Here is a 21,312-nt window from a genome sequence, read left to right as displayed (position 1 = left end):
ATAACTGCAAAATGCTTCACTTTGTTAAGGTGAAAGCTTTTTCAATTACTGAAATTATATGAAAAGGCAAAAACTGCACTGGCTTCTTACCCTACTAAAATTTTCCATCTTCCCTCTACTCTTTCTTTTTTTGATGTTGTTTTGCTGTGTTGTGCTTAACAACGGTGCAGAATGACAGATGTGTGAAAAGGAGAAAGAGAACTAGGAAAATATAACAGTCACAACTGGCTTCCTAGATTTATTTCCAGTTGATTTTACATCTGGTCCAACTGTGTTGTTTGTTAATATTCTGTTGGCAACAGACAGGAGCCGTATGTCTCTCTTGCTTTTATTAACATTTTCATATCTAGACAAGAGAATTTGGTGGAAAATTGGAGCAATGAACTGAATGATCTTTGCATTACATTCTCAAAGTTGGCAGCTTTTTACCTCCATATTCAAAAGGTCACCCAATCTGGTCAGTTTTGGATGTTTGTAAATATCTCCAGACTCTCTTCTCTAGTACAAAAGATCATCATCAAACTCCCCCTGATTACAGCACTAGCCTCCTAAATTCTTTCTTAAGCAGACAATTCAATCCACCCATTTTACTGGCGTTATACTTAAGACCTGATCGTGTTCCTACCTACTTACTCAGTCATGCCAGTTGCCTATAAAATAAATTCTCAATGTATTAACAAGGCATGCAAGACTTTCAATAATCATTATCAATCTACTTTGTATTTCCAAGCTCTAATCTCTGACCATCTATCCACATATTTCAGCAGTTTTGAACTTCTCACCCTTCCTCAAACGTTCCAGACCCTGTCATAACTCTGGCCCTTCACACATACCTGTTACTCTGCCTGGATCACCCTACCTGTCAGTCATCCTTCTAGACCCATCTCAGAATCAACTCCTCTGTGAAGTCTTTGTTGACATGCCTGGCAGTAACAACAAAATAAACCCCTCCGATGATACAGTGAATTCATTTTCCCTTAGGAATGGCTCACAACTCAGAATGGTTTTCATAATGACACATTTAGCAAGAGGGAAAAATAAATAGCATAAACAACACTTTAGAAACCTATACAAATACAACTGCTCCAAATAGTATTTTAACATTCCAAACACTTATCTTTTCAACTGCCTAATTGAGGTTACTTGGATAATTGCAGATAATTATTTTTCTTTCTATATATAGGCCTCTAATCTAAGAATATCAAGGTTCTATTGGTACATTAATTAAGTTTTTCTGTATGACTGTAAGGTACTAACAATACTACATGAAGATGGATTTGGAGAAAAAGAAAATCGAGCATTCAAGATTTATCTAATGCTACACAAGAACTCCATTACCAGGGAGAGGTGGAAAACAAGAATCTCAGAGCTTCCAAGGCCACATGATGAGGAAAAAGCATTCATAAAATTGGTGTCCAACTTAGCTCTCTGTGGTAACTCCTACAAATGTTATTTTCTAATGTTAGTAGATACTGTAACTACTTTTCCAAACATTTTCTAATAAGTAATGTTAGATCTGCAGGCAGTCAAACAGACATGCTGCTAACAGAAGTGAAATTTTCTGCATGCTGGCTCCAGTCTTTTAAGATGCAAGACCTCTGGTCCTTAACTGCATTGTTTTTGTGTGTCCTACGAATGTAGCAGCCATCTCAGTATGTTATTTCATTAATCCCTCTCATAATTATTTAATGGAATTTGGCCATGTTGCCTTAATTACCTCCTTCACTGCCCCTTGGGGATTTTGTCAATATGGGATGTTTTTGAAATTAAAAAAAAAAAGAATTAGTGTTTCAAAATAGCATTTGAAAATAACTTACACTATTAAATTTTCTTTTTGTAGATTTGTTTTCACTTCTATCACATGGCTGTAGGGGTTGTATTCCTTCTTCTGTCACTTTAGTCTAGGGTCTAATCTGAGGCCATCACCCCTTGTTCTTTCAGAAATAATATCAGATATATTAAAAAAATGTTTGCTTGGGGGGAATATTTTGATGTCAGCCCCTGAGATATTATGGTTTTCTAAAGGGAAAAGGGAGAAATGTCTTTGCTTTGCTCTATAATGCCAACTTCATATTTCTCAGCAAGTCCCATGTTTTTGTCTTGATTAGACAATTACTTCTGCTTTTTGTCAGTGTTTCTTGTTCTTGTAGCTCTATGAGTCCCATATTTACTTGGAAACATCCGTGGAAATATCTTGCCATTTAACTGCTATAGATCTATAGATAGATAGATAGATAGATAGATAGATAGATAGATAGATAGATAGATAGATAGATAAAGATAATGTCTTCGTATTTTAGTTATTGGGATAATGGCTTATTTCTTCAACTAAATTTAAAACCTCTTGAAGGAAGGAATATTGAAATATTCATCTTCACATTCCCAAAGGAGTTTCAGCACAGTGCCTTCACACAGTAAGTACTCAAAGTATGTTTGTCAAATGAAAAAAAATGAATATTATATGTAACAAAACACAATGGGAACTGAATGAGAATGGTGCCTGTTGTAATACTGACCAGCCTTAAGCCATCATATGCAAACCTTATAAATACGCAAAGCATGATTTTACTTGGGTGGGCGGATCTGCCCAGCCCTACACAGAGAGCCTTTCTCTGACAGATTTGGGATCAGGCTTGCCTGCCCCTCATCTCTGAGCTTCCACAGTCCTGGAAACCAGCCAGAGCCTACCTACTGATCACTAGGGAAGTCACCACTCCTGCACCTCCAATGCTCAAATTGTGTTTATGACCTGTCAGCTTCAGTGCACTAAATGATACCCCAGTGACTCGAAAGAGTTAATGGTCTCCAAAAAGTGAGCAATTCACTCTCATCTTGTTTAGGCTCAGCCCCGTTATGTTTTATGTGGAAATTTTGGTTCCTTCTTCCTTTTTCTCTCCTAAATGAAAACACTGCATCCGTTAAATTCAATTCAAACAATTTTACTACTGTTTTAAAATTAATACATAAAAATGTTTCCAAATATTTGTTTCCTTTGCTCTATCCACAAATTCTCTTATTTCAGACATATATATCCAGTTAAGAACATCTAGACAAACACAGTGAGACATTGATAACTTGACAGGTTGAACTACTCTTTTCTTCAATGTTGAAATGCCTCCCACATTTGAAAATAATAACCATATACCTCATACAGCAATGTTAGGGCAACAGAGAATTTACCAAATTGTCCCTGTCATTAAAATACACAGGATTCATTTGGGAAGGAAAAGAAAAAGTGATCCAGTGAGTAGTGAACTGTGAAATATCATGACAATGTAGATCAGAGTGAGGTAGTATCTTTAGAAAATGCTGCATAAAAATACACACTGGGGGCCGGCCAAGTGGCGAGATGGTTAAGAACTGGCTTGGGATGCCAGAGGGCCCCGGTTCGGATCCCACATATGAGGGCCAGTGACACTGCCCTCCACAGCTAAGATGCTGAACAACAGCTTAACCTGGAGCTGGGGGGCTGCCGTGAGTCGCCAGCGACAGCGTAGGCTGCAGCCCCTGTGGCAGTGGGTTGCCATGGGCTACCGTGTGTAGCCAGCAGCCACAGTGAGCGGCTGTCCAGAAGCTGGCGACTGATCTGCCTCGCCCGGGAAGAGCGCAATGATGGTGCCAACTTGGGCCAGTGAAGCAACGTCCTCCACAACTAGACTGAAGAACAAAAGGACGGCAACTTGTCTGTTCCCCTTCCCCATTCCCCAACCCTGGTCCTCTCCCAACCTCAATTCCCTAATAAAATCTTTTAAAAAAAAATACACACATGCATTTAAAGCCCACAGATAAGGAGTCTGTCTGCCATTGGTCAGATCAAGTATTTGGGGAGGCCAAAAGGAGTAGAAAAAAGAACCAGGCATAACTGAGTGTGAGTAAAGCTCTATTACATTATTAACCCAGTGATTCTGAGTAGGTAACTCCATTCATTCATTCATTCACTCATTCATTCACTCATCAATCCATCTATCTTTCTCTCCATTTATCTATCATCCACCCATCTGTCTGTGCACTATCCATGACTTAAAAGCAGTGGCTACTCAAATAATTTCTGATTAAGTACATGAATAAACCAATAAATTATAGCATTAGATTAATATATTAATATTTTTAACCTGGTTGCTTCTTTTTAAATTGAGGTAAAATTCACTATGTTAACTACCTTAAGGTATACAACACAGTGGCTTTTAGTACATTCCCCATGTTGTGCAACCGTCACTATTTAATTCCAGAACATTTATTATCCTTGTGCTCCTTAAGCATTAATTCTCATCCCCCCTTTACCCCAGTCTCTGGAAACCACTAATCCACTTTTTGTTTCTAAGAATCTATCTATTCTGGATATTTAATTTAAATAGAATCATATAACATGTGGCATCTTATGTATGACATCTTTCACTGAGCATAATGTCTTCAAGGTCCATCCATGCTGTAATGTCAATCAATATTCGATTCATTTTAAAAGATGAATAGAATCACATTGTGTAGACAGACCACATTTTGTTTATCTATTCTTTGATTGATAGACATTTGAGTTGTGTCCACTTTTTTGCTATTATGAATAATGCTGCTATAAACATTCATATACAAGTTTTTGTTTGAACACTTATTTTCAATTCTAGAGTACATACCTAGGAGTGGGATTACTGGTTCATATGACAGCTAACTCTATGTTAAACTTTTTGAGGAGCCATCAAACTGTTTTCTAGAGTGACTGCACCATTTTACATACCTACTAGCAATGTATGAGAATTCCAATTTTTTCCATATCATCACTCACCTTTATTTTCCTTTCCTTTTTTTCTTCCCTTTTAAAAAATTATAGCCACCCTAGAGGATGTGAATTGATATCTAATTGTAGTTTTGTTTTGTATTTCCCTAATGAGTAATGATGTTGAGCATCTCTTCATTCCTTACTGACCATTTGTATATGTTTTGGGGGGAAATGTATATTTAAGTCCTTTGCCCATTTTAAAAAAAAGTGTGTTTTCCTTTTGTTTTGAGTTTTAGAAGATCTTTGCATATTCTGGTATATTGCATAAACCCTTATCAGATACATGGTTTGCAAATATGTTCTCTCATTCTGTAGGTTGTCTTTTTACTATCTTGACTATCAAGTGTTCTTTGATGCAAAAATGTTCTTCATTTGATGAAGTAAAATGTATCTATTTTTTCCTTTTGTTGCTTGCAATTTTGATGTTATATTTAACAATACACTGCTGAATGCAAGATCAAGTTTTAGCTCTCGGATTTATTCAATAGGTCTTTGATTCATTTTGAGTTAAATTTTGTATACAGTGTGAGGTTAGAGTCCAACTTGATTCCTTTGAATGTGTTTGTCCAAGAGCACCATGTGGTGAAAAGACAATGCTTTCTCCACTGAATGGTCTTCACACCCATGATGAAAAACACTTAACCAGAGATGTACAGGCTTATTTTTGGACTCTCATTGTATTCCCTGGGTTTATATGTCTATCCTATACAAGTACTGTTTTGATTACAATAGCTTTGGAGTAAGTTTTGAAATTAGGAAATGTAGATCCTCAGATTTTGTTGTTGTTTTTTCAAGATTGTTTTTGTTATGCTGGGTTTTTTGCAGCTCTACATGAATTTTAGGATCAGCTTTTTCATTTCAGAAAAAGGCCTGTGGAATTTTAATGGGGATTACACTAAATCTGTATATAAATTTGGGGAGTATTATTTTAACAGTATTAATTTTTCCAATCCATGACCAGTGGATGTCTTTCCATTTCTTTAGGTCTTTAATTTCTTTTAGTAATGTTTTGTAGTTTTCAGTGCACAAATCTTACACATCTTTGCTTAAAGGTGTTATTCAAGTACTATTCATCAAACTTAACAGGTGCAATAGGTACAGTGATAAAGATACACTTAAACTCAAATCCTAATTATTTTATTTATTTGTCTTAATAGGTCCATTTAGACCAAGATAGAAGCCCTTATTCAGGGCTGCCAATACAAACCCAAACCTCTAAGTTTTGTTCGCTTGTACTTATACCAGTAAACTTCACTGTTGCTTCAAAATTCAGTCTGATCACAGTCTCTATTATTGTTTCCCTTTTATGTATGGTCCCAGGCTTTAAAAAGAAATATTCTTATGGTACCAAGTATTATTAGCTTGATGGCATAATGTCAGTAAGTGGCTTAAACATGCTTAAATCATCAGATCTTTCATTCACTTAGACACTAAATAAATGATTATTTTATTCAATGGCATTTTGGGCCTCTAAGTGTTAGACACTATTGTAGGCACTGAAGCTGGAAAAGAGAAAAAGACATACTTCCTGTCCTCAAGGAACTAACTGAATAAAATTTGGAAACAAGTATAAACAATAAAATGTTGGATTACAAAGAGGTAAGTTCTAGTATAACTGTTCTTGCAAAGTGTTGGGTTGGAACAAACTAATAGTGAAAATGAAAGAAATGTTTTCATTAAATTTTAATGGCTGAAAAAACATTTGCCAATCAAAAGACATTCCAACCAGCTGGAAAAGAATGTACAAAGCAGAGAAGTGTAAAGTAGAAAGTTATATTCTGAAAATTCTGCATCACTACATACAGAGGAGAGAGTTGAGCATGAGGTGCCAGGGTGTAAGGGCCAAGAGAGGAGCTTTAAAAGATACCATATCCTACAGACCACTCGTTTCCAAGCAGATTACTTCTTTGTATCCAAATCATAAGCAGAGCAAAGCATAGATAAATAAAACAGATAAAAGCAAGAAGACGTCAGGCCTCCCCAGCTACCTCATGAGCCTTACTTCACAAACATTCATGGCAAAGTTTTGAAAACCACTGATGTTCACATGAGAAACAGACAATAACCTGCAAATATTTGGAATCAGAAGGAATTAATTTAATTCATACTGATTATGGGGAAAGTCAGTTGATGGTCTAGGAATGGTTTCGGGGTTTAGAAATGGAGTAGGAAATGCACACACTGATTTTACTCTTGCTCTCCTATAATCATTCTCCATATATTGGCCAAGCTCATTTCTTTAGAAACTAAGTAAGATAAATGGAGTCTTGCCTCAAAATTCTTTCAATTTCATCTAAAATAAGATCCGGATTCCTTTCTGTGGCTCCTAATCCTGACCTCCCCTGCCTGCCTCTCATCTTCAGTTTCCTACAATCCTCCCTCTTGCTCAACCTGCTCCAGCCATGATGGCTTCTTCTCTTCTTTGAACACAAAGCTTGATTGGATCATTTTGCTCTCTTCTTCATCTGCCAGAAATACTCTACCTTTAGCTTTTCACATAGCAAACCTTTTACCATCCATATTTCAATGGAAATTTCTTCCATTCATAGAAGCCTCCTTTGTCTACATGATCTAAGGGAGATCACTCCCGTCACCTTTTTTATTTTTATTTTCTTCCTTGCATTTAATGCAATATGAATAATTGTGTATATTTGTTAATTTGTATGCTTATATTCTGTCTCAACCTCATCCCTTATTTTTCCTAGAAAGAAAGTACCATCAGAGAAGCTCATTTGCCTTCCTCATCACTCTAGCCCAGCTCTCAGAATAATTCAAGGAACATGGTATTCCCTCATTACACATTTGTTGAATAAATGAATTGAATAAGGTATACACAAAAGGTAGCCTCATCAATAAAAACTAGAGGAAATATCAGTGGATGTAGGTCAAGGAACCCAGGACAAGCCTAGTATAGCCTATAAGGTTCTACTTAATCATCCACCACCTCAAAGGATGGTTCCTGTGTATTTGGTGTACGGATCCTCACTTCTGCCATTTCTTTTATTTTCATCCTTCCTAATTCTAACATCTACACCACACTGCTCCTTGTTTTTGAGCAAAGTGATTTTATGCAAAAGTGTTCCTAAAGGAACACAAAACGGGGAAAGATGTTTAAATTCAAAACAATGCAGCTTCAGTGAATATATTATAGACAGCAGGCTGTCATCATAACCATGTGAGTTATGCCAATTTGAATGATAAATGTGAAAAGGCATCTTACAACACTAATAAGATGCTTATTCAGAGTCACTTGCATTATTGGCAACGGTATGCACTCAATAAAAAGATATTATGTAGTTTCTGGGCTGAAGTCACACTTAAGATTCACATTTTGCCAACAGAATATGATTGAAAAGTCACTTCTCACATTCAACAAACCATCTAGAAAACTGTCTTAAAGAACTTTTGACAACTTAAAGAAAATGGATGAACTAAAAAGCACTCTGACTTCAGGGTAGGAGAAAATTAAATTGGTTTCCACTAGGTTGACCACAATCAAGAAATTCAAACTTCACTCCAAAAGTGAGCATGACACTTGAAGACTAGTAATATCATTTCAGGGAGAGGAAGATGAATTTAGCCAAAGTTTTTGAACTCTCTAGTGTGAAAGGAAGTCATAGATAGGAAGACCAAGAAGAAGTATGCAATAACCTGGACAGGCAATGATTAAACCCTGGATGAGAGCAGGAATTATTGATTGTGTAAAGGGGGAGTGGGTGGAGGGAGTTAATTTCCCTTGCTTCTTCCTTACTTCACACAAATAAATCATCACTTTCATCTATACATCTGAAGAAAATACATCATGAAAAAAGCAGAACTACTGGTGGTTTAAAAAAAACGAGGTATAGAAAGTTAAATGCTGCTAGAACTGAATTTGTAGAGATAGCTATATAAACTTAAATTATTAATTACTAGGACCAACACCGATTCCCACATTGCCAGATCTTGCTGAGATTTTGAAAACCAATATGTTTTGGTCTTGAAGGGTGTTTGAAAGAAACTGGTTAACCTAAAAGGCCTTGAGACGTTAGGGGAATTACAGAAGAGAGACTCTGTGAATCAATACAATTTCTTCAGCAAATACTGTATCAAAAAGAAGGACATTGAATCCAACATTGTCAGCAATGTGAAGATAAAATCATTTATATCCAAGGAAGTGTAAACAGCCTCAGACTAAACAGTTGGCAGCACAGGGGGAAATTGAAAGAGGCTCTCATCTTACTGCACCCACACAATCTTTGATTCGGTAGCAGACCCATTTACAAAGACATATTGTTGATGTGAAGAATAGCCACCCCTACCAAACCCTGCTTTTAACACTTGGTAGAAAGCACCTTGTGCTCTGCTTTTGGAATCATAAGGGTGTTTCACATCTTCAACTTCAATGAGTGATTCCAACTAGTTAAAGGATTAAGATGAGCTCTCCCATTTTACAGAGGAGTGCTGAAAACGACACAGGTATTTTTTACACTACAATTTAAATGTTGACTAATTATGATCTTATGAGTCAAAAATTGCTCCAGAATTGATGACAGAATGTTCAAAGGGAAAATCAGTGCTAAAATAAAACACGAAAGCGTTTGAAGCATTTAGCCAGCTACCATAAATCCTCTACTCTCTCTAGCTTCAGTTGTCCTATCTTTAAAACCAGGAAGCAATACATCTGATCTGATGAAAACCTCCATTCAAATATTCAATTGTTCACCATTAAATCTATGTAACTTTGCTAACAATTGTCACCCCAATAAACTTACATATATATATATATATATATATACATATATATATATACATATATATATGTATATATATATATTCAATTGTTTTATGTTCTGTGATTGTTATCACATCCAACTCCCCAAAGTCAGCAGAGCTAAACAAAAGTGTAACGTTTTTTTCTCTTCACAGACTCCTCCAAGAAAGATGAAAGCTTAAAGAGAATGAAAAAGTAATCCATCAATTACTAAGTACTTATTGGCCGTCAACCATGACATACCCAGCAGTAATGCATCACAGAGTATAGAGATACATGTGAATCATGGTTCACACCTTCTAGAAATCAACACTCTAGTACTACAAAAATAAAATAAAATTACCTCTGAAAGTACCAGAGAACCAGTTATATTAGGAAGTATAATTAATAGGATGTCAATAGTTGATACATTACACTGGCAATTTTCTCACTGAATATCCTGTACCTTCTTCTCACAATAGCTGATGTTCAGACGCTTTCCATTTGAGTTTATCCACAAGTCATAAAACTTCTAGATGCTTAGGCTTCCATCCTTGAAAGTTTGTGTGCTCTACTCTTAGCTCTTTTAGTATCTGTAGGTGCCTCAGGAAAGGCTGGCTTCACAAAAATCCTCACACTTTGATTCCCAGATGGTAAACAATAGCAGTTTTATTTCACCAAAGAGGAACTTCCTTTCCAATTTCTACTAGATAACAACTTTTTTTCTCTACCAAAATATCTCCTAACCATTGTTTTTCTTCCAGAAATAGTCACTTCTGCCACTAGAGGAAACTTTCTCCATCTTTTTAGATATGAGAGGCAATGCAAGCTAGGAAGCGTGATCCAGCTCCTATTTTACACCAGAATTAGGACGTTTTTTATGGTTAACCCAACCCATAGAGCTCTCCCTTACTCTGGCTCTCCTTATAATATCCTGGCTGTTCCACTCACATTAGGCTCTTAACTATTTAGTCATAACTGCTAAGCATTCACTTAGCTCCTCCAGAGAGTATGGACAAAACTAAGGGACATTGAAAATACTTCCTATCCAAGGTTAGAAAGCTTATAGTATTCCTACAGTTCCAAGTTTCAAAGCAACAAAAGCAATCATAGATTTGTAGTTCACTTGGAAAAAAAAAGACAAACCAGAAACTAAAACAAATTGGTTTCCTCAGTTTTAATCACTGTATAAACACAATAGTATTCTAGACACATCAGGATTTTACTTTAGATGTTTGCTTATTTATTTATTTTTATTGTAAATTTACTGGATCTTTATTAGGAATAGTCACTAAAAACCAGGTACCGAAATGAAAATGTAAGGCCCCAAAAAGGATAACGTTAATGACAAAGGAGCAACGTTTGTTGCTAAAGATAGTCTGAAGATATTTGAGGCTCTACTAATCTTTTACAAGGTTGATGCTAAGGTCGGCAGATGTGGGCACTATATTACAGACAGAAATCAAGCCCATGCACGTTAAGTGTGCTGCCAATCATTACATCACAACAAGAGCAGAGCTTCAACTTAAGACTGACACCCAAACTTAAATAAAAACTAAACAGTTGTTCAGGAGACTGAGACCATTGATCATATTTGATGAATCTTAGAACTTCAGCAAAGTGAAGAAAAAGCAGATAATATTGAATATGTCCAAATAAAACCATGCCGTGATGTTTTGGCAATATTGCCTTAGACTTATGGTCAATTGGTTAGCCCTGATATTGATCCATATGTCTTCTATGTATTATAAAATATATCACATTCTGTCAGATAAATGATAGACCAGCCACACGACTTACCTCTGATAAATACAAAAGGACATTTGTCGAAGACAATGGCAACTATTTCCCATGCTGAGTATATAAAAAGTTCAGAATTTGCCCTATTTGTACTGTTTATATGTGTCACATTTGGAATACAGAGTTTTATATTCTCTTTAACAGCTTTTGTAAAGTATCTGATAAAAATTAGGAAAAAAGCTAATATATATCGAATGCAGCTATATTTCAGGTGCTACTCGAGGCTCAGTACTTGTGATGTCATTCAATATTTACAAAAAATCTATAATGTAACTAATAACTTCATTTCACCAATACAGAATCTTCTGTCAAAAAATGATTGAATATCATACCAAGGGTCAAAGAAGTAAAAGTAACAGACTTGGAATTTTCAATCAAATGCCTCATTTTCAAGTGCCATGATTATTGTACTGCATCTGGGTTTTGGGCTATACAGTATTATTGTCCACTGTCTTCATCTGTCCTCAGGGCAGAAATTAATAAGATCTGGCTTGTTTCTCTTGCCAAACTAGGCCATGGCCCAGAGAATACTTCTGTAAGTCCCTAACAGTTTACTGGGTTGGATCTGATAAATGAAGTACAAGCTGTCATTTCTGCACTAAGCTATACATGCTAGATCACACACACACACACACACACACACACACACACACACACACACACACTTTTGTATTTAAACTGTAAAAGAGATTCACAAGGTCCTCCCTCCTGCACAGAATTAGAGCAATATTCAAGCACTGTGGATGCAGATCTCTGGAATCCAAAGACCTGAGCAAAGCCCCATATCTCAATGGTGGTATTTGTCCCATCACTTGGCAGGCTGGGCAGGGAGCTTCTCTCAAACAGTATTTCTCCAAATGGTGATTCCTAAAAAGCCTTCCCTCTTCTATCTCCTTCCAATCCAACCTAGGTTTCAATCCCTAATTGAAGCCCTTCTTACCTCCTTTATTAGGCCCTGGAGATTGTTTTAACCCACATAGGTATCATTCGTCTCTCAACTCCTTTTTAGTATTGAAGGCTGATATTCATTTATCCATCATTCCCTCATAACTGTCTCATAGACAGTTATCTTATTATTTTCTGTTTCTATTTCTTCCCAACCTTTTGTATTGCAAAAGCAATGATTGTCCTGATGGTGGTGAGAGTTTGTGGCCTCTGTGTCTACACCAGGTACTCAAAGTCACTCAAAATAAACATTCAATCTAAATAAAAACATTGTGATTGCTATGCAAATATAGTTTCAAGACAAAGTCCCTAAACAAAGATGCCTCATCCAAGCCACTTCTATCTAGATATTTTTAAGTCACCACTAGTGGAAACTGATTTCTCTAGCTCTGTCTCTCCTGATGTTTAACAACCTGATAGTTTTACCTTTACAGGAGTTCAGAATTACCTGAAATATTCAATTAAGTAAAAACTTATCATTCCCTCTCCCATTTTAGGCAAAGCAATGCGTATTTGTAAATACATGACTGACGACCACCACTGACTTTCTCAAGGAGGAAAACAACAATCCGGAAGCACCCAAGGGGTTTTTAAGCTTGAGTACTTGGCTTCACAATGTTGTATGATAACCTTAGATAATACTAAATAGACCACTTCCGTTTCTCTTCCCTCTTATTGCCTCATCCAAGTTCTCATTCTGGATGCACTGTGACTATGTTAGGCCCATCATACTGTGTGTCTTCTTCCTGTCAAGCTAACTCAATATGGAGAGCTGTTTGGTGTTCTAGACTATATTCTTTGATGCCTGCCTTGCCTCTTCATTCTGGGAACCCTTAACAACCCTACTACTGGCTAAGTTATTTTGTTTTGTGATTAAAACTATGCATGAACTTTCTATCCTATTCTTCAAATATATTTTAGATGCTAATTATAGTTAAACTGACCTGTCTTTATTGTTCATTTACTCTTCTTATACCTATAATTCTGATTCATGATGGAGGCCATTTTCCCAGGAGATGTTTTTATGCTTATATCTACTTATTTCTAAGATACTGTAAAATCAATTTTTAGACTGTATTTCATCCTTCTTCCCTGTGAATCCCTGTGTCAGACATCTAAGCAGTTAGACAGTGTAAGAGCTTCTTTTCTTGGTTGATTTTTTTGCTTTGGCATCAATAGGAACTCACATGTGTAAATGAAAACTCTTCCGTGGAAAGAATCCTCTTTAGGACCCATCTGGGTCAGCCAGATAAGTCTGACAATGGTTTGATATTACTGAAGAAAGTTCAACTATTTATTACTGCTAGGTACCCTGAGGAATGCATTAACAATGTTTAAAAACATTTCATGCCACCATATGAAAACATATCTCCCAATTTACAGCCCTTCATATAATAATTCTTGTTTTGTGTGTGTGTGTGTGTGTGTGTGTGTGTGTATTTATATATATGTTTTTTTAATACATTTTTACACAACATCTGCAAAACAATGGTGTGAGGTGGTATTATCATTGTCATTTTTAGGTAAATTAACTGAGGCTTATCTATAAGATTATATTATTTGATTAAGACAGTAAAGAGCAGAATCAGGGTTAAAATTTAAAATGTTCTGATTACAAACAATAAAGGATGGATGATTTTGAAATTATTTTTAAAACACCACAAAATGAACTGCATTTGAAAGGCCATTCAATTAAATCAATATCTCATGCTTATATAATGTGAAATGATTAATTCACTTACTTATATATTTATATATGATATGGTTGGTATTTATTCAGCAAGGATTTATTATTTACCTAATGTCTACCAGAAACTCTGCTACCCACAGAAGCAGATGTAGAGATGAATAAGACAAGGTTTGTACATTATGCTGCAATGCAGCACAGTGCTTAAAATGCTGGCTCCTGAGTCAGAAAATATTTTTTTCTTCTTTTTTTATAACCAGAGGCAAACTAGACATTGGTCTATATTGATATCTATTTATTACCTCAAAATAAAAAAAGTAATATTCACTTTTCTGTTGTCTTTTTGGATATATATTTTTGTGACATTTGTTCTTGCGTTTAATATAGAACATTAGTTACATTACAAAACTAATATGAAAATAGAAGATGTAGAGATATAATAGTTTCACTAATAAGAGTGTATGTTTTACAAGTTTCCAAAAAGCAGTATATTATATAAATATAGATGGTCTACAGCAGACAGGATATGCACACAACAGCCAGAGGGCTCACAGTTCTAAAACGCTAAACTGTTTCTTATTAGCACCAAAACTTTATAGCAGGAGCTGTTCAAAATGATGACCCTATACAGCAAAAAAAAAATTTAAAAGATATTAAATTCTATCCTATATATTCTAATTAAAATTAATGGTACATATAATAAACATCTGAAATATCTTCTTTCACTGGCACATTTTAAATTTGGGCTATTTAAAATGGTAAGCTATTGGAAAAACTTACTAATCCAGAACGGTTTATGCAATGAGGGCTCTTGTTAGGCAAGATGTATGTGTAATTATTTTTGTAAAGTATAATTGTTTCAAAGATTCAACAGGTTCAAGGACATTTTTTCTCCACAGACTGTCTTATGAAGTACCTGTCTCACGTCTTTATATAAAAAATAGATCATTCGATATGGTCACTAAACGAAGATCAATGTCAAGCACATGAGAGCATTACATGTCAGAGATGTCTATTCAGCACTAAACCAATAGGTAGAGATGTTCAAACTAATGAATTTAAATCGAAAAGGGACAAAAATAACTTAAATTCAGTCAAAATGGAAAATATTGTTCCTCCGCCCACTAAAACATTCTTTGCTGGACTCGAAATGGCTTCTGGTCTTTCAGTCCTTAAATATGTCAACAAGTACCAACAATGTTACATGTTCTGTGAAGAATGTAATGGAGTAGACTTGGGAAAAAGAGAAAGAGAGGATAATTTATGGGATAGGGAGGGATAAAAATGCTTTACATAATAGGCAGTAAGCTGAATCTTGAAAAAAAAGACAGTGTCATCAGGCACAAATAGATACAAGAAGAAAAAATTACTGATAGGCTTTTAATGCATGCTTAATGAAAGTTTCAAAGAAACATTTGAATGAATAAGTGAATGAATGAGCATGTATGCATTTGGGAATCAGGTCAGTAAGTCAAGGACATAGAAAACACTCTGAATCATTAATAAATTGTCAATCAATTCAGTATGACTGGAACACAAATTACACTCTAGAGACACGGTGAAAGGTAAAGATTGTGATACAGACAGGGGTGAATGATAGAACTTCTCTTCTAAATTAGAATTAACTCTAAAGGCAATGGGAATATTTTAAGTCTTCAGTATCATACCTGCTGTTTTGTTTGTTTGTTTGTTTTTTTAGATCACAAAGGCAGAAATGTGCAAGGAAGAAACAAATGAAAATAGTTTAAATACCATTTAAGCCATGAAATTGATAAAAAAAATTTTATAAGTGGAAATGTCTAGGATTAGCACAGCTGACAATTATTTGGATGGAGGAGCATGGTGAAAATTTGGGAAAATGCCCATGCAAATGGGAAAAAGATGGTCTAACTCTCTACAGTCATACAAAGTGACTTGACGTAACAGTAGAGAAGGTGAAGTATTGACTTGAGATGAGAGTTGGAAAATGAAAAGCAGAAGGCAGGTTAATATGTTGATGGTGTCAAAGCAAAAATTGTATGAGACAAAGTTAAACAGGCAAGGAAGACTATTTGAAGGTTATTGCAATAAGGGAGGGAGACCAGAACTTGCTCTGAACTCACCTCCTCTGAGGTAAAGAGGATACAAAGACATGTGTTTGCTAATTGGCTATGCCCAAAGAAAAAGTATACTATCTCCTATTTTCATGACTAAAGCTAGATTTACAACTTGGAGCAAGGTACCCACTAAATTTAGGATTTACCCTCCCACAGACTGGGTGATAGGGGCACTATCTTTCTTAAGGATTCCATATCAAAGGGATGGATTCCCAAGTCCTAGAGAAAAACATTCCTGAGTAATAAAACAGGCAAGCGGCATTCAAAAAGATTTATATTTCAGAGTGGCACAGACAGAATTCACAATTACAATTGTTCTCATGTAAATGCTCTAAAAGGAAAGTCAGAACCTAAAGCCAGGAAGCTCTCTAACTTTAGTCAAGCTGAGAGGAATGCTAAGGTCCTCTTGGTCAATGGGAAGAGAATAGCTAAAATGTTACACATGGAGTTAAATTTAAGTGGCGGAAACAGGAAACCATCAGAGAAGTGGTAGATTGGGAGTTAATGAAAATATCAAGAATTGGATGTTTTTATGACGTCTAAGAACAAAGCATAGAGTGTGAAAGGCTGAGTGAGGTGAATATACAGGAGATGGCAGTAAATATTAATATATTTCTATACTTCAGTTTAACATTTTGGGTTGAGAATATTTTGGCATCGCCATGAATATGGATTCCTGATATGATGTGTGGGTGAAAATACTAAAACCAAAGAAGAAAACTGAGGCTAGGTTGATCTATTATAACAATACTAAGAGATTTCTGGTGTATTCTTTCTTCTAAACATATTACATGTAACTAACTAGCTCTAATCCCCACATTATGGAAAATGCTGTCAGATAACTTTTCTCAGTATAAAGGAACTCTGCTGCCTTTTCAACTCCCATTTACATGGGAGTTTTCCCAAAATTTCATCACACTCTTGCAATGCTTCATTTAAAAGTACTGCTTGAAACCTGCTGTAAACTAAATGCTCTGGATCGACACGATTTTGGAATATTTGTGGCTGTGTTAATACAATTTTTGGTGTGTCCATTTTTTGCTGCTTATCTTTATTTCTATTCTTCTAGAAAGGCTGTTAGGGATTCCAAGCCCTTCCTGGTACCTTTCTTGCTCTTCTAATTGGCTGTTTCAATGTAAGAAAGAAAATTGTCAGACTTGTTGAATTTTAAAGAGACTAGAAATGATTAATACTTACCGCTGCTGGGAAGTTGAATGGGGTTGGGGAGGCAGGGGAGTTACTTTTTACTGTAAATACCTCCACATTATTGGAATTATTACAATAAATCTATAACTCCTTTTAAATTTTAAAAGCCTATTAAAAATTATATGTAGATTAACTGCTTTAAGTGAGTACCTGAGGGGTTTTCCCTTAATAAAACTTAGTGAGTGCTAGTGTATGAGCTTATGGCTCCTTTTCTGATTGTCCAGAGGTCATCTTGGTGTCCTTTCCAGGTTATCAGTGCCTCCAGACACATGAAGTCACCAAGTTTTTAAGTTTTGGATACATAGGGCATTATTATATGCATATATTTTCTAATTTCAGAAGACAGTGAGAAAAATAATAGTGAGAAAAACTCTGGGATCCAATAGTTCAATTATTTAGCAGTGAAGTGGTTAAAATGCTGGAGCTGAATTCAGTGTTTCAGCATTATTTGCACTTGAAAAATGCTTTTTCTTGTCATCGCTAGGGAGTACTCTGCTCTTCTCATGTTATGCAGAACAAAATCTCAGTAAGAATAGGAAAAAACATCAATTATTAATTAGACATAAATTATTCCTAATCTACACACAATGCTTAATCCCTGGTTCACAGAAATGCAAATCGTGCTTCAAAAACAATATGTTAACAAGTCATTTGTCTTTAAAAAACAGGAGCCCAAGTTTAATATAAAATATAGAACAAATACTTCAAGCTCATTTCAAGAAATATGCTGATGGAAGGTTATCCAGAATGGCAGGGAAATGGAAAACCATGCAAACAAAATACCCAGAAGGTGAATTTGCTTTTTGGTGCATAAAAAACAACTAGAGAGTCCATTGTAGCTATTTTTCAATTCTTCAAGAAAACTAAGACTTAAGTGGAAAATTGTATTAACATATGCTTTACCATAAATAGTAAAAACAGTAAATAAATAACAAAGAAAGTGCTGATGGCTTTAAGAGGCTGATTTTTCTTTACCCTAGGAGGAGCACTCAGAACAGGACCCTAATCAATCACAAATGCAGCTGTAGGCTACAACATGATAAGCAACTGCTCTCTGATAAAAACAAACTCCTAGACAGAAGGTAAAGTACAAAGTCATCTCACTCAAACCATGCCACACATGCACCTTCTCCTCTTGGACTTAACTTCAACAGGCTTTGCAGGAGTAGAAGTAAAATGCTCTTTAGGGTTTAAGGGTCCTCTGTATATCCAGCTCCATATATCCTCCATAAACCCAGCATCAAAGTAATTGATTCAGGAAAGGTTTTACCACTACCCTTTCCTAGATGGGGGTTTTTCCTGATCTAAAACATTTCAAATTTCAGTTCTTAAAATTCCCACAGGTGGCTGGAATGTATTATTGTTATACTAGTAAGAGAAGGGATGGCAAGTTTTTCAATATTCTACCACTCATTTAGACTTATGCATTCTAGACAATAGCTTTAGGACATCTGTACAGAGCAATGCACCATTTTCTTAAGTATTTTCTCTAAAAGCTGATCCTTATGAGACTAACCCCCCCCCCAAAAAAAAGTCTCTGTGGTCTACAAATTTGGCCAACTATGCATCTGTAAGGCAGAGAGATGCTCCTTTCTCTTAATTTCTCTTATCCTTCCCCATCCCTCCAAAGATGAGGGTTTATTATTGTGATTGGACAGAACATTTATTTGAACCTGTGATGACTGGGTGGGATCAATGACACACCTGTAGCTTTTCCCTCTTTAATGCCCACTTTGGGGCAGCTGAGCAGGTTCTTTGACCTTAGCCTCTTCTTTGGACCTACTCCTCTTGCTTTTCTTTCTCTTTCTGTGTCTTTTTCTTCTAGCACTTTTTGCCATGTAGCTTGGTGAGTAGGTTGTCTCAGACCTACAACCTAGCTCTCTTGCTTTTCTCCTTTTCTTTCTTTTATACATTCTCTTCTTTATATATATATTGTGTTAGGAAATATGTTAATATTAACCTCCAGCCTGGTTCAGCTGACCATATTGGTCTTAGAATGAATAGAATTGCTTTGGTAAGTTTGGATAAATGAACACAAATCATTTATGCCTGTGTATCTTACCAGCATATTTAAGAGACTTCAGGCACTCACACATTAATATTAAGATGGTACTCTGAGTTCCTATTTATTACTGTCATTGCTTATTCTGTATACAGCTTCATCTGAGGACCTCACAGAGAGAAAATGTGATTAGTATAAGGCAAGTTAGGACACTCTTGGGTCTTCTGGCCATAAACCCCTTTAATGCTATCAAAACCCACTATTACTTCTAATATATACTGTTTCCTGTTCAGGGAGTCCCAAAGCACTTGCATGTATTAAAAATCTAACAAGTTCTACAGAAAATAAAGCTCTTTAACTACATAACCTGTGTTCTGAAAGTTATTTAAATGTGGGGGTTTTAAGAGATCTAAGATGGTGAAGTAAACACCATACCTGCTTCCTTCTGTGAACACATTAAAATTACAACTAAATTACAGAACAATCAATCTGGAGAACCATCTGAAGTCTAGCTGAACAGAAGTTTTATAACTAAGGATATAAAGAAGAAACCACATCAAGACTGGTAGGAGGGACAAAGACTAAAAGAGGAGACCCCACAACATCTGGCTGTAAAAAACAGTGGGGATTCCTGACCATTCAGGTGGGACAGAGGCTGCAGGAAATGCAGACCTCCTCTTAAAGGAACTGTGCACAGACTCACTTACAGGCACTTACTGTGGGATCCAGCAGAGGGATGGTGACTCAAGGGGCATTGGAGGCATATGGGGGGCAGACAGAGGTGTGTGGCTTTGGGGCTGCTGGAGAGCTGGAGTATAGTAAGCATTTTCCTGTGTGCAGTCCTCCCGTGCAACCAAAGACAGGGGGGACCATCTTTCCTGGGTTGAGCCTGCCCCCTCAGGCCAAATCTGAATCTGCTTGGTCTGATGAGCTGCACTGACTCCATGGGACACCAGCTTACCCAACTCCCCCAATGCTGGAGGCACTTTTCCTGCAAACAGCCAGCCCCACCAGCATTGCACTCTTTCTTGGAAAACTATCAGAGTCTGCAGGCCCCGGGTGGGCAGTGACTGGCCTTGGTGTGCTCTGAGACTTTTGCTGAGTAGCTCGAGGCTCAGCACTGACACCAAACCAGAATCTACATTAACCTAGTGATGGCAACTCTTCTCACTCTTGTGACACCCTGAGACCCAGTCTTACCCAATGTGAGTATCACACAAGTCTTTATCAGTAGCTGAAACTTATGGGAGCTGGCAGGTGGCAACAGACCTCAAGGAGCCCTTGCTTTTACAGAGCTACCCCAGGCCCAGTACTGATGGCAGCTGTCCTTGGTTTGCAGTGTGGCCTTTCCAACATGCCTCCAACTTTAGCACAGGCAGTGAACAGCCACAGATAGCTTTGTGTTTCCTACCAGGCAGTCCCTGGCTGGTCACAGGCAGTGGGTGACCTGGGCCTGCACCAAAGCCCCTCCCAAGAGGCCCCAAAACCAACATACTTGGAGGTGGACTTCAGACCACAGCAGAGCACCACCCAATTAACCCCACTAGCAGCATACACAAAGGGTGGTCTCAACAGGCACCAGATCCCACAGGGATGAATCCCACTCAGTGGGGTAAGCTCCTGGCCAGCAGCCCATAGCTGTGGATGTGGTGAAACCCCACAGCCCATCAGCCTGAGAGTCAATCACACCCACTGACATGCCAATAGCAATCAAGGCTCAACTGTAACAGGAGGGCACACACAAGGAACACTCCTGGAGCCCCAAAGCAGGTCATAAGGGAGACTGTGCCAAGGTCCCACATGGTACTTACTACATAAGGTCACTTGGCCAAGACTGGGAAACAGAGCAGATATACCTAACTCATCAAACAAACACAGAGAGGCAGCCAAAATGAGGAAACAAAGAAATGTGTCCCAAATGAAAGAACAGGAGAAAACTCCAGAAAAAGAACTAAACAAAATGGAGGCAAGCAACCTACCAGAGACAGTTCAAAACAATGGTTATAAGGATATCAAGTAACTTGATGAGAACTTGAACAAAGTGATAGCAAGCATTAAAAAGGACAAAGAAAC

The sequence above is a fragment of the Hipposideros armiger genome, unplaced genomic scaffold (assembly GCF_001890085.2).
Source record: "Hipposideros armiger isolate ML-2016 unplaced genomic scaffold, ASM189008v1 scaffold_184, whole genome shotgun sequence".
Taxonomy (NCBI): Eukaryota; Metazoa; Chordata; class Mammalia; order Chiroptera; family Hipposideridae; genus Hipposideros; species Hipposideros armiger.
This window is presented reverse-complemented; position numbering follows the sequence as displayed.